This window comes from Pomacea canaliculata, linkage group LG2, assembly GCF_003073045.1.
Source record: "Pomacea canaliculata isolate SZHN2017 linkage group LG2, ASM307304v1, whole genome shotgun sequence".
Taxonomy (NCBI): Eukaryota; Metazoa; Mollusca; class Gastropoda; order Architaenioglossa; family Ampullariidae; genus Pomacea; species Pomacea canaliculata.
Window position 1 is genome coordinate 41,728,635 of NC_037591.1, and position 11,250 is coordinate 41,739,884.

At 38.1% G+C, this 11,250-nt stretch overlaps 1 long non-coding RNA gene across 2 annotated transcripts; it reads right to left on the reverse strand.

The window, feature by feature from the left end:
* Nucleotides 1-969: 969 nt before the first annotated feature.
* LOC112556249 lies at nucleotides 970-6,620 on the reverse strand. 2 transcript variants are annotated; one of them, XR_003097684.1, is made up of 5 exons: nucleotides 6,563-6,620; nucleotides 6,124-6,283; nucleotides 3,710-3,806; nucleotides 1,921-1,984; nucleotides 970-1,263 (listed from the first exon to the last, which is right to left on the reverse strand). It is a non-coding gene; the product is annotated as an uncharacterized LOC112556249 (long non-coding RNA). The 2 variants fall into 2 exon arrangements; XR_003097683.1 differs by having other exon boundaries at nucleotides 6,484-6,598.
* Nucleotides 6,621-11,250: the final 4,630 nt, after the last annotated feature.

An 11,250-nucleotide genomic window follows, 5' to 3' on the forward strand; every position in this document is an offset into this window, starting at 1 on the left:
AGCAAGACATTCCGTCTCCGTTGTCTCGTTGTGGATGCTAACTCCCCGTGCACCCAGCCACAGCGGGAGGTGAGGAGGAGTTACATATATACAAGCAGATATAAGGCTGTGTGTGGAAGGGGTGGTTACACATGAATGCATAAGCAGATGTGAATGTGTGTGTGAGAGATGGAAGATTATATATATATGTGTGTGTGAATATGAGGTGTGTGTGTCTGTGTGTCAGAGGGCATTATATATATATGAAGAGGTGTGTTAGGAGAATTATATACACGCAGACATGAGTAAGAATATATGTGTACGTATATCTGTGTTTAGGTAAGAATAAAAGAGAGGGGCAAAAAATCACCTTCAAAACTTTTCAGTTGATTACATGTGTTTATCATTTGATTTCATATTTAGGAATCTAATTTGCATTAAAGGGCTAGCAGAAGGAAAGAACAGGTGAGTGAGGCAAGAAATTAACTTTCAATGTATGAACTGTTACAAACTGACCAATGGAGGTGTGTGTGTGTGTGTGTGTAAGGGAGACTGCACATGAGATATACAGTCATGCATGTGAACATAAGTATATTTTGAATATCTCAATATAATTAAAAGTGTGAAGAAATAAAGATTCTTAAATCCTAAGCTTCACAAACTGATGACACTCTAAAAACATGAACTAGTCGGAGATAACTGTAGTGAGAGATCCTTGGTTCAAATTTCGTATCCAAACCATTTTTATTAATATTGGTAGGTCTTGGCACTGTGAATTTTCTGCACGTAAAACTATCTTTAACTTTCATCTTTTAACTTTGAACGATTACTGTTGCTCAGGTGATAAGAGTGAGGGATGTGGGTCTGTCATACAACCAGCCTCTCAAACAAGTATTTGAGAATTATGTTCGGCAATATGCTTTCAGTGCTGAGTAATTTTGTATTTTGTCAGGCACATAGACATTAGTCACAAAAGTCACACAAGACCAGTTTGCTTTCATTGGAATATATTTGATTGTTGAATTTCTTGAACAAACAGAGCAATCGAAAAGTACAGAGAAAACATTTAAATGAATGGAAATACAATAAATTTAGAGACACCTTTGAACTCGGTGATCTTATACTCGTGCGATGACTTCCTATTATTCGTTAACATCCCAGAATCGGACAGTAGACAGACGCACCCTGTTGTTGTTACTATTGGGTACATCCAGCATCCAATACTCATTGGTAGCAGGTGACATTAGTCCCTTTGTATTCTGAGAAGGTCCGTCCATCTACCTTCTTGCGTGAAAACAAAATGCAAAAAATTTGGTGTAATTGTCATTCAAAGTGTGACATTTGCACTAAGTTCTAATATAAACATAACTAGTTAAGTCTTATCAACAAATAGTTACCGATTTCTCACGATTGCAGTTTAAAAGTTTTAATGCTTAGATAGTTCAGATAATTGTTTTAAAAAAGTTTGAGTAGAAGTAATCTTTTCTACAAAACGTTTCTAATGTCGAAATGTTCTCAGGCCGGGAGATGTTTCTCATTAAATTAAATAGTTGAACTGTTGCACCTGTTCTGGGATTACATGGGCAACCACACAATAGAATGTGCCAGTGCCATGTACAAGACTTCAGACAGTACCAGACAATCGGCAACTAGAGGGCAGCAGTTGTACCCACCCACAGCAGACGAGATTCTTTCAGTTCTTTCGCCTGCTTTATTTGTTTACGCCGATGAAGGTCCACATTGACACTACATTATGAGTCAGACACATGTTCTTAAGGTCTCTCAGGCTGGGCTTTTTAAATAACTAGGTAAACCATACTAGTACTACATACCAACTACTCAAATCTTAACACATTCCTTTTATTATTCCTTTGAATATATTTTTTTCCCGATAAACATATTGATGTTCATTAACATACGCAGAAAAAATCTTAATGTTACCTCTGTTATCCCCTTAGTTGATATCTGCGATGAAAACGTCGCTTGCAGATACGTTTTGACCTTCCTGCAAAATAAAAAAAAATCACTGGTGTTCATAGTAAGAAAGCATGTTGATGTGTGTTAGATGTCTACTATCTGTACATGCTTGCACCACAACAACTAGCACATTAAAAACAAAACTGAGAACTGTCAGGTCAGTGGCAACAAATCCTACAAACATATTTGAATATCCGAAACGGGAAAACTATCTTCTCTTTTCATTTATTCCTTATCAGATTTTTGTCTGTTTTTTCGTCAAGCTGTCATTATTTCTTTGTCTCTGGTGTAAAGCATGTTAAGAAATATCCGGCTATAGTTCCTTTGCTGATTCAGGTGTACATGTTAGAGACACCAGATGTCAATAGGTATTGCGTGAAAGTGTGAGTGAGGTTTAAGGTGAGGTGTTAAGGCAGGGGTGGGCAACTTCTCCGGTCGGCGGGCCGGATATGGGGAAATGAAGTCCTTGGCGGGCCAGATTACTGGATCAATACCTTAATCGCATATTTATCTACCTATGCAAGGAGTAAATCGTGTTTAATGTAAACTCGTAAACTTTAATTTTAAATCATAGAGACCGAAAACAGTATTTAATGATGTTAAGGTAATGTACTTCAATAGCTGCTGAAGTCAGTGAGACAGCTGCGGTCGATCAAAGTTGTCAACAAGTTGCTTGAACTCTGGCTCATGTCGGACATAGACATCCTCAGTAACGACTGCACGTGAACATCAGCTACACTGGAACGCAGATTTGTCTTCTTAATGTTCATGGTCGAAAATGTTTGCTCACAAATGTATGTAGACCCGAACAGAACAAGTAGTTTCATGGCCATCTTTCTCAGGTTGGCAAACTTTGACTCATTCAGTGAAGCATAAAATTTGTCAATGCTTTCAGGTTGGAATTTCTCTTTCAGGGTAGAGTTACACTGCAGGTCAGTCAATTCCAGCTGTAGAGCATCCGACACCTTTTCAAAGTCAGTTGTAAACGGGGATGACAAGATATCAAACTCAGCAGCAAATTTCTGGAAGTCCGCAAAACGACGAGCAAATTCATTGTCTAGTGTAGATATCATATTGGTGTATTTCTCAGTTGACATCATCTGGGCTGCCATAGTCTCCAGTGTTGGAAAGTGAGTTGTGATATTCTGACAAATTCACCATCACTGAACGATTTGCTGTGCTTGGCAATGTTGTATGCGACCACCAAGCTGGCATGAGTAGCAGCTTTCTGGGCTACTTTGGTTTTTACGAATACATTCTGCTGCTTTACAAGTTTTCTGTCCAGTTCTGTTGCTCTTGTTTGCCGTTGCGCTGCTGATAAAGTCCTGCCATAGCCTGCCATAGCCTGCATGTGTCGTCGCATCATGGCGGCTAACGTTGTACTCTTTCATCACGGCAACACTTTCACTGCACAACAAACATACTGCTTTCTTGCCGACTTCTAAATCTAATTCTAACTGAAAACAAAGAATCAAAAAAAAAAAAAAAAAACAACAACAACAAAGAAAACAAAGAACCAAAAATAACTAACAGTCACTAAAGTATTCGACGCAGTAAGCAAGTAATTAGAAGTGGGAGATTGCGGCAGAATGTGACCGCGGGCCACATTTTCATGTACGACCAGAAACAGTCTGCGGGCCAGTCAAAATCCCGTCGCGGGCCGGATCCGGCCCGCGGGCCGTATGTTGCCCACCCCTGTGTTAAGGGATCGTTAAACTGGTTAAAGGGACGTCAGCTGTTGTCTCAAACTCACGAAAAGATGGTCGAATATATGATGGCGGTCGGGAAGCGCACTTGTTCATTGGAGAGCAACAAACAGATGAATCACACTGTTGGCCGGTCAAGCTGCACTGAAACCGAACAAAACACGTCATCAGACCGTCATAGCTAGCAACAAAAAACGTCATCAGACCGTCATAACTAGCAACAAAACACGTCATCAGACCGTCATAGCTAGCAACAAAAAACGTCATCAGACCGTCATAACTAGCAACAAAACACGTCATCAGACCGTCATAGCTAGCAACAAAAAACGTCATCAGACCGTCATAACTAGCAACAAAACACGTCATCAGACCGTCATAACTAGCAACAAACACGTCATCAGACCGTCATAACTAGCAGGAAGCCTTGCCAAGGTTTTCTAGTCTGACGTTCTTCTTCCTACTTATCTTGGGCGTCCGGTGGCTCTAGTGTTAGCGCCTGTCACTGACAGTGAGATTGTCTGTCCCTGGGTCACATCTCTACAACACCGTGACGTCAGTCACAGACTGTGTGCGAGGATTCTGAGCTGTTGTCCATTTGCCTTCATACCTACTTCATCCCTTGGAATTTCTCACCTGTTCTTCACGGTTGTGAAAGTCCACTCACGCACCAATGGCTTGATTGCCGGTAACCTCATCTCTCACGTGACCCACAGTTTAGTCCACTGACCTGATCGCTTCCAACTCTATCCTCAGTAACAGTAATCACTTGTCGTCTTACCGGCGTACTGGAAACGTATAAACGATACGTGTCTTGCTAGACCACCAAGGGTAACTACAAGTTGACCTTAGTGACGTCACTGTGTCCTGTGTGTATAAATATCTATATTGACATTATCATGTTACTATATCTGGTTTGTATAAATCTCTCAGCACACAACACCCTGGTGCGTCGTATCACAGCAACATTCTCCAGGTGCCGGTGTGTAAGAAGGGGTTCCCAGTCACTTAATCCCAGACACTTCATCCCGACACTTCATCCCCGACACTTCATCCCCTAGACTTTTTAATCCCCAGACACTTCATCCCCAGACACTTAATCCCTAAACTAAATCCTTAACTATAAAAATTATGAAGTCAGCGAAAAATTTAATTGAAATTCAAATTCAAATCATGCTTTTAACTTCAACGTCATTTGAACATCAACAACATTAGTTAAAGTTCATATAAGCTAGTAAATTTAATGTTCTTCAACAATATGATATGAAAATTGTTCTTGAGTGTTGGGGATGAAGTGTCGGGGATGAAATGTCTGGGGATTAAAAGTCTAGGGGATGAAGTGTCGGGGATGAAGTGTCGGGGATGAAGTGTCTGGGATGAAGTGTCTGGGGATGAAATGTCTGGGATTAAAAGTCTAGGGGATGAAGTGTCGGGGATGAAGTGTCGGGGATGAAGTGTCTGGGGATTAAGTGACTGGACACCTGTAAGAAGGTGTGTCAGCGATTAGTTGAAGTCGGTGATGACCTCACCAAAGGAATGGTTCTCTTGCACAGGCTCTAGGGTGATTCTTGTTACAACCTTCATGATTAATCTTAATTAATTGTATCTTTTTATATCAGTCGTGTGGAAATTATATTTCTTACTAATCATAAACAAATTTATACAACTGTAACAAATCTTTTTGACTTTTATGGTTGAACCTCAATGTCTATGCAGACGCTCATAGTGAAGAACTTCAGACATGCTGGCATCCATGGATGTGTGTAGCTGCCATGTTGCACAGTCACCAAGGGAGTCACATCATCCATCTCCTACAAGTAAAATGCTGGAGCTGCTGCAAGCGCAAGGTTTTAGTGTTGCACCTTGAATTGTAGAAGGGCTCTGACAGCCCTGTGACATTTGTGACACAATATTATTCCTTGCACTCAATAATACGATTGACTGATGGCAAACTCTCACCTCCTGGTCACACTGCAAGGTTTTACTCAATACTAACAGAAATTAAGGATGTCCACAAGCTGTCCTTCAAATACTTGTTGTTTCTTCTCTTTGACAGATGGAATGTCCTTGCTAGCTTCAGTGGATTTATGACACATTAACATTCTACTTATTTTTAAGTCGAAAATATTATTTTGAAGAGTAAATTATTATTGCGATAGCAATCAGTGTGCTTCACATCACTCTCCTGCTTGTAAGGTCCTCCACCACTGCGCATGCGTGTCAGATTCTCTCAGTCGCCCACCGGAAGATGAAGTATTCCGTGCGAAACATTTTGTATTTTACGATTATGTATACTTTCTTCGAAGTTTGAAACCTTTTTTGAAATGATTTCTACAGAGACTGGTAAAGATAATATAACCCATTAGAGTATTTAATATACTTTGTAAAGCCTGTTGCTGTATCTTAATAACTGTAGTAGCAATTACAGAGGCTCATCACATCTAGCTATCAAGAACCTTCTTACATTTTTATGGTGATGGTGATGGTGATGGTGATGGTGATGGTGATGGCGATGGTGGATGTAACTCGCTTCCAGTGTTATGAAAAGCAGCAAGCAGACGACAGCTAGGTACAACCGTGTTTGTTTAGTCATCGTGATTGGTAGACCGCTTGGTTTAAGATCTCTGTAGAAAAAAAATCGCATTACATTATTTTCATCTTGTCAACGTTAAATAAGGTTTTGAAAAAGTGGAAAGGAACGTTTACCTAATAATGCAAACTGTTGTTGAGTCAAATCTTCAGTGAAACGTACTGTTGAAGTACAAAAGGATAAAATATATCTGTAAATAAATAATCCTAATAATACTAGTACCATTACACTCACATACAACGAGTTAAGCAAGAAACACACACAACTGTGCTTTTGTCTACTTGCGTTTAAAGTCAGTAACGGCGATATTCACCTCGACAGACGTCGTCGTTAGGTTGTCACTGTCTGTAGTGTGGGGAAGACAACTGTTAGAAATGACGTCGCTAGTCACGTGATGTCAGTGTCAAGCTCAGTTATCTTGCGTTGTCGACGTGGCGGTTATTGCAGAATAAAGGTTTAACAGAAGTTAAACGACTAATAGTGTGCAATATCTATCTATAGACTTTGCTAAGAGCGGTGTATGATGCTCTTCTCCCTGATGAATACACTACTTTTATTTTTTAATCATTTTCCTAAAAATATCGATCTTTGAAAAGGTCAGAATCTGGAGGTCCATTGTTCTCGTAATTACCAGAAGTTCCGACTTCTAACTCTGGCCGTGGCCTTCACACCGTTAATGTGTTTCTGTACAATCCTGACTTTAGTCTTGTCATCCTCTTTCTGTGCTGGTTGATGTTTGAATTTTTGTGTGTCGAAAATGAAAGAGGAGACTGTTGACACATATTTTAGTGAATAAAGTAATTTCGCGCACCAGTAGTCCTTTAAATAGCTACTTATTACTGAAATTCATCAGATTGTGTCCCCGTGTCTTCTGTTTTCTATTACAATTTTTACATCCCTCATCAACTCTTTTATTTCCAATATTACTTTAACATGCTTAATTCTATTTAAACCTTATTATGGAATGCGATTTTTTCAGTGAGTTTAGACACTAAGCTGCTGTGATTCAGACCATGCTTGCCTAGTAATTTATTTTTAAAAAGCTATATTATTAATTGTATTTATTAAATCTGCTTAATAAGCCTGCTCGCGAAAATATTGAGTTTATTAAGTCCTTAGGATGCTATTTAGTCACTTTTTGGTGCCAATAGAAGGATAAATAAATGTGTAGGAAAGACCATAACGGGGCCTGGTAATAAGATTCCAATGGTTGAATCCGTACTGAAAACTACAAATACTGTTTTACCATTCGGATTCTTACAAATATATTTACTTCACTCTGTTGATACTTGAAACTTTATCAGTGGACCATACTGGGACTGACAAACTATTTCTTAGTACAAGAAACACATAATATAGGCCGCACTCCCTCAAAACAAATCGCTACACTGTATTTTATTGCAATAATTATGTATCAATCGTACTCCTGACATGAATAGTTAGGTCACGTGATGTTCCTCTATAAACCTTTCTCAGTGATGATAGTGTAGTATATTGTATATTATATTTATGATGAAGTATGAACCAGCCCCATGTCCCTACAAGCGAAGGGACTGTCTTGGCCAACAATTCCGTTCACGACAGTCAGAACTCAGTAAGGGGAGTGTACTGCTGCTGTCTGAGCATTTATCTTCGTAGTTGTTCCCCTTTGACTGTAACAAGCGACTGTGACAGTAATTCTTTTTGATTTGCCAATTATGTCAGCTGAGAAAGAGGTTGAGTAGTTTCTGTGTGTATCTTGTTTGACTCTGTGGTGCTACCCCTGATCAGACTTGTTAGAAGAGTGGAATGTCTTCACGTGAGAACCTGTTGTCTCAATCACTTTTGTTTTTAATTTTCTAGTTGTTTGAATCTTTTTTGTGTTTCTAAGTCTTTTTAAATTCTTTATGACTTGGATATTAAATTTTGTCTTTATACAATTAAAATAGCAGAACATAAATTAATAATTGTTCTTATCTAAAAATACATATATAATCCGAATGATTGATTAAGACTATGTTCTTCTGAACAGGTTTTTTTCTGAATTTGTGAATCAAATAAAGCCGTTATTGTGCATATTTACTTCCTTTTGGTCAACTCCATATAGTATTTCTCATTTTCTTTATGCATCCTTTATTCACACACACACACTCAGAAAGAGAGAGACTTACATACACATTGAAGGCATGTGTTTAATAGCATATTCATCACAACATCCTTCAAATCTTAGTATTTGTTTGCTTTTTCTGAAAACATTAACAAATGGCCTTCCATATTTTATCGCGTATATCACAAATATTACATGATGTGTTTATGTTTGCTTTATTTGCACTGTTTATGTTAAGAACACCTCGAGAAGACACAATGCTCTAATGCAATAAACTTTAATGTCGCCTATACCACTATTTGTAACTCAGGAAAGGTAAGAATGAATTATCATTCTTTGTTTTACATTACTGAGCATGCCACAGACTCCAAAGGCATACAACTTTTTTTTTTTTTTTTTTTATAAACATTTATTTTGTCTCACAAATACATGAAATAGAAAAATACAGCATCTTGCAATGTAATACAAGCATATACACATAAGGTAACAGTCATTCGTTCGTTCCAGAAATTGAAAAGAAATTGCCTGCAGGCAGTCCATTAGTACCCGTTACGTATAGTGATGATGATTACGAGGGTGATGATGAATGAATGATTGATTTACTGGCTGAAGGGCTAGCAAAACAAGTATTTAGATTATAATAAAAGCTTGGAGGACTCACAGTGCAGACTCAATCATGCTGTTGTGATTGCAAAATTTTTTTAACAAAGAACCTCCATCTTCATTGGTTGCATACCACAGACTGCAAAACACTTTCCAGAAATGTGCAGTTTGTTCCAGCATAAATCAAAATTTGAATGACACAAAAACTGCAGCCATATTGTTCTCACAAAAACTTATTTCAAGCCCTAAGCGCATTTATACAAATGACTGATAATGAAACAAGTATTTACATATTTTAACAGGGAAGCAAGACAGATAAAGACTGTGAAAAGAAAGACTAACTAGACTATTAAAGAAAGTGTTGTGGAGACTGCCAAATGTTGGCAGTAAAGCATGAATTAAGACAGAATGGATAAAAAATTGCACCAAAAATGTAAATGAAAACAGGGTTCCCAGGGATCAGGGATGGTGCCAAAAAAGGACCTTAAAAGGACCTTAAAAGGACCTTTCATGCATTCGAAAGGACCTAAGTGACAGTCATCAATGCTTAAGTTTTTCTCTTGTGTGGTCGGAAAGATGTATTATTTATGAATCTGTGGTCTTCTCTATGTTCTCAAATACATGTATTTCTAGTAATAAATAATCAAAGAGTTAATTTTGATGCCTGTCTGCCATATTTAGATTAGATAACTTAAAAAGTGTCCTTAGCGCGCTGATAACATACACCGTTAATGTTCCAAGTTTTCTAGAAATCTAAGTAATAATAATTGCAAAACCTGAAAGCCATTCTTTGGTGTAATACAAAAGTCAGTTCACGTGTCTCTCTCTCGCACACACACTCTAATGGGAAGAGAGAGATAGAAATAGAGCTATGCACAGTAGTACTAGAAGATCAAAGTTCAAGAAAGAGTAAGTTTCTAAAGAACTTTTGAAAAAAGAGTGTTTTTTGCGAATACGGAAGGGCAACTAGTGTTGTACAGATGTGTAGACCAAACATTTTCTTGTGACTACAAGGAATGCCAAGGATTGGAGGATCAGATGAGGAATGAAAAGAGTGTGATCCTAATGCTAAACCAAAGATGGAATGAGTCGAAACTGTCAAGCATTACAGCCCATTTATTTTTAACCTTGAGATATTATTTAAGCATTCTTATTACACATACATGTAACACACATGCAAACATATACATAAACAGCATGATATACTAATACACATAAGATTAAGATTACAAAATGACAAAGCAATCCATCTACTATAAGCAAAAGTTTCATTGATGAAATTCAATTCTTTGTCACCCCTACAGCTTTACAATACTAAACAATACAATTTCTTTACACAACCTAATTTCCTCTAAATAGTTCTGGTTTTTTAAACATGTTCCATAGCATACATGTACAGAATTGTGCAGGCTTATTTAAACTGAAATAAACATTAATTCTGAATGTCACAATTCAACACCTTTTAATTTCTTCCTGTAATCTATCAATGTCTGACTGAATCTTTGTTATCTCCTTCTTCTTGTCTTTGGCTAACAAACGCATGTTGTTAGATCTTTCAATAAGTGAAAAACTTTTTTGCTCTTTCAGCCTGGAAACTATGTCTGTCAGCCAGTTCCAGCAGGTGTCGTTCTCGGCACTGGTGGTCTTTAGCCTTTTTGTGAGTATTACCAGCTCATCTCCTAATCTCTTTCTGTGGACCTGCTTTTCTTCTGTTTCCTTTCTGCTGCTTCTGCTCAGAGAGGTAACGTTCATACCTGCCATAGGCACTAGAAGCGGATATCATCAGTGGTTTGGAGATCTCAACATTTTCCACCCCTCCCACACTGTGAATATGATCAAGAATTACTCTGCGTGCTTTTAGTGCAGTCTGACTAAGATTGTCAGCTACTGTTTCTTTTGTTGAATGAAAATCCTTTCCACTGTAGCTTGACCATGAGAGAGTAGGAGTAACTGTCTGACAACAGACCACAACACCTGAAACTCTGCTTTTCCAGCAAGGGCATCATAAAACCAACTATCCAGTCTTTGTGTCATAGGGTCAAAAGCCTTACTACCACACTCACCTGCAGAACTGTCAAGAAAATTACGGAACTCTGACAATACCTTGTCACAAGTCACATCATCAAACCTTTTCACACCTTGGCAATACAACAAAACCTTTTTCATTTTTTGTATTGATTTGTCTTTTTCCCCCATGGTCTTTGGGTTTAAGAAAGTTATGTTTCTCACTAGGGTGTACTTCAGTGGAGATTTATCCTGCAATTTTAGAACAACTGCTTTCAAAAAATCTCTGCATTCAGCTCTGAAGGCCA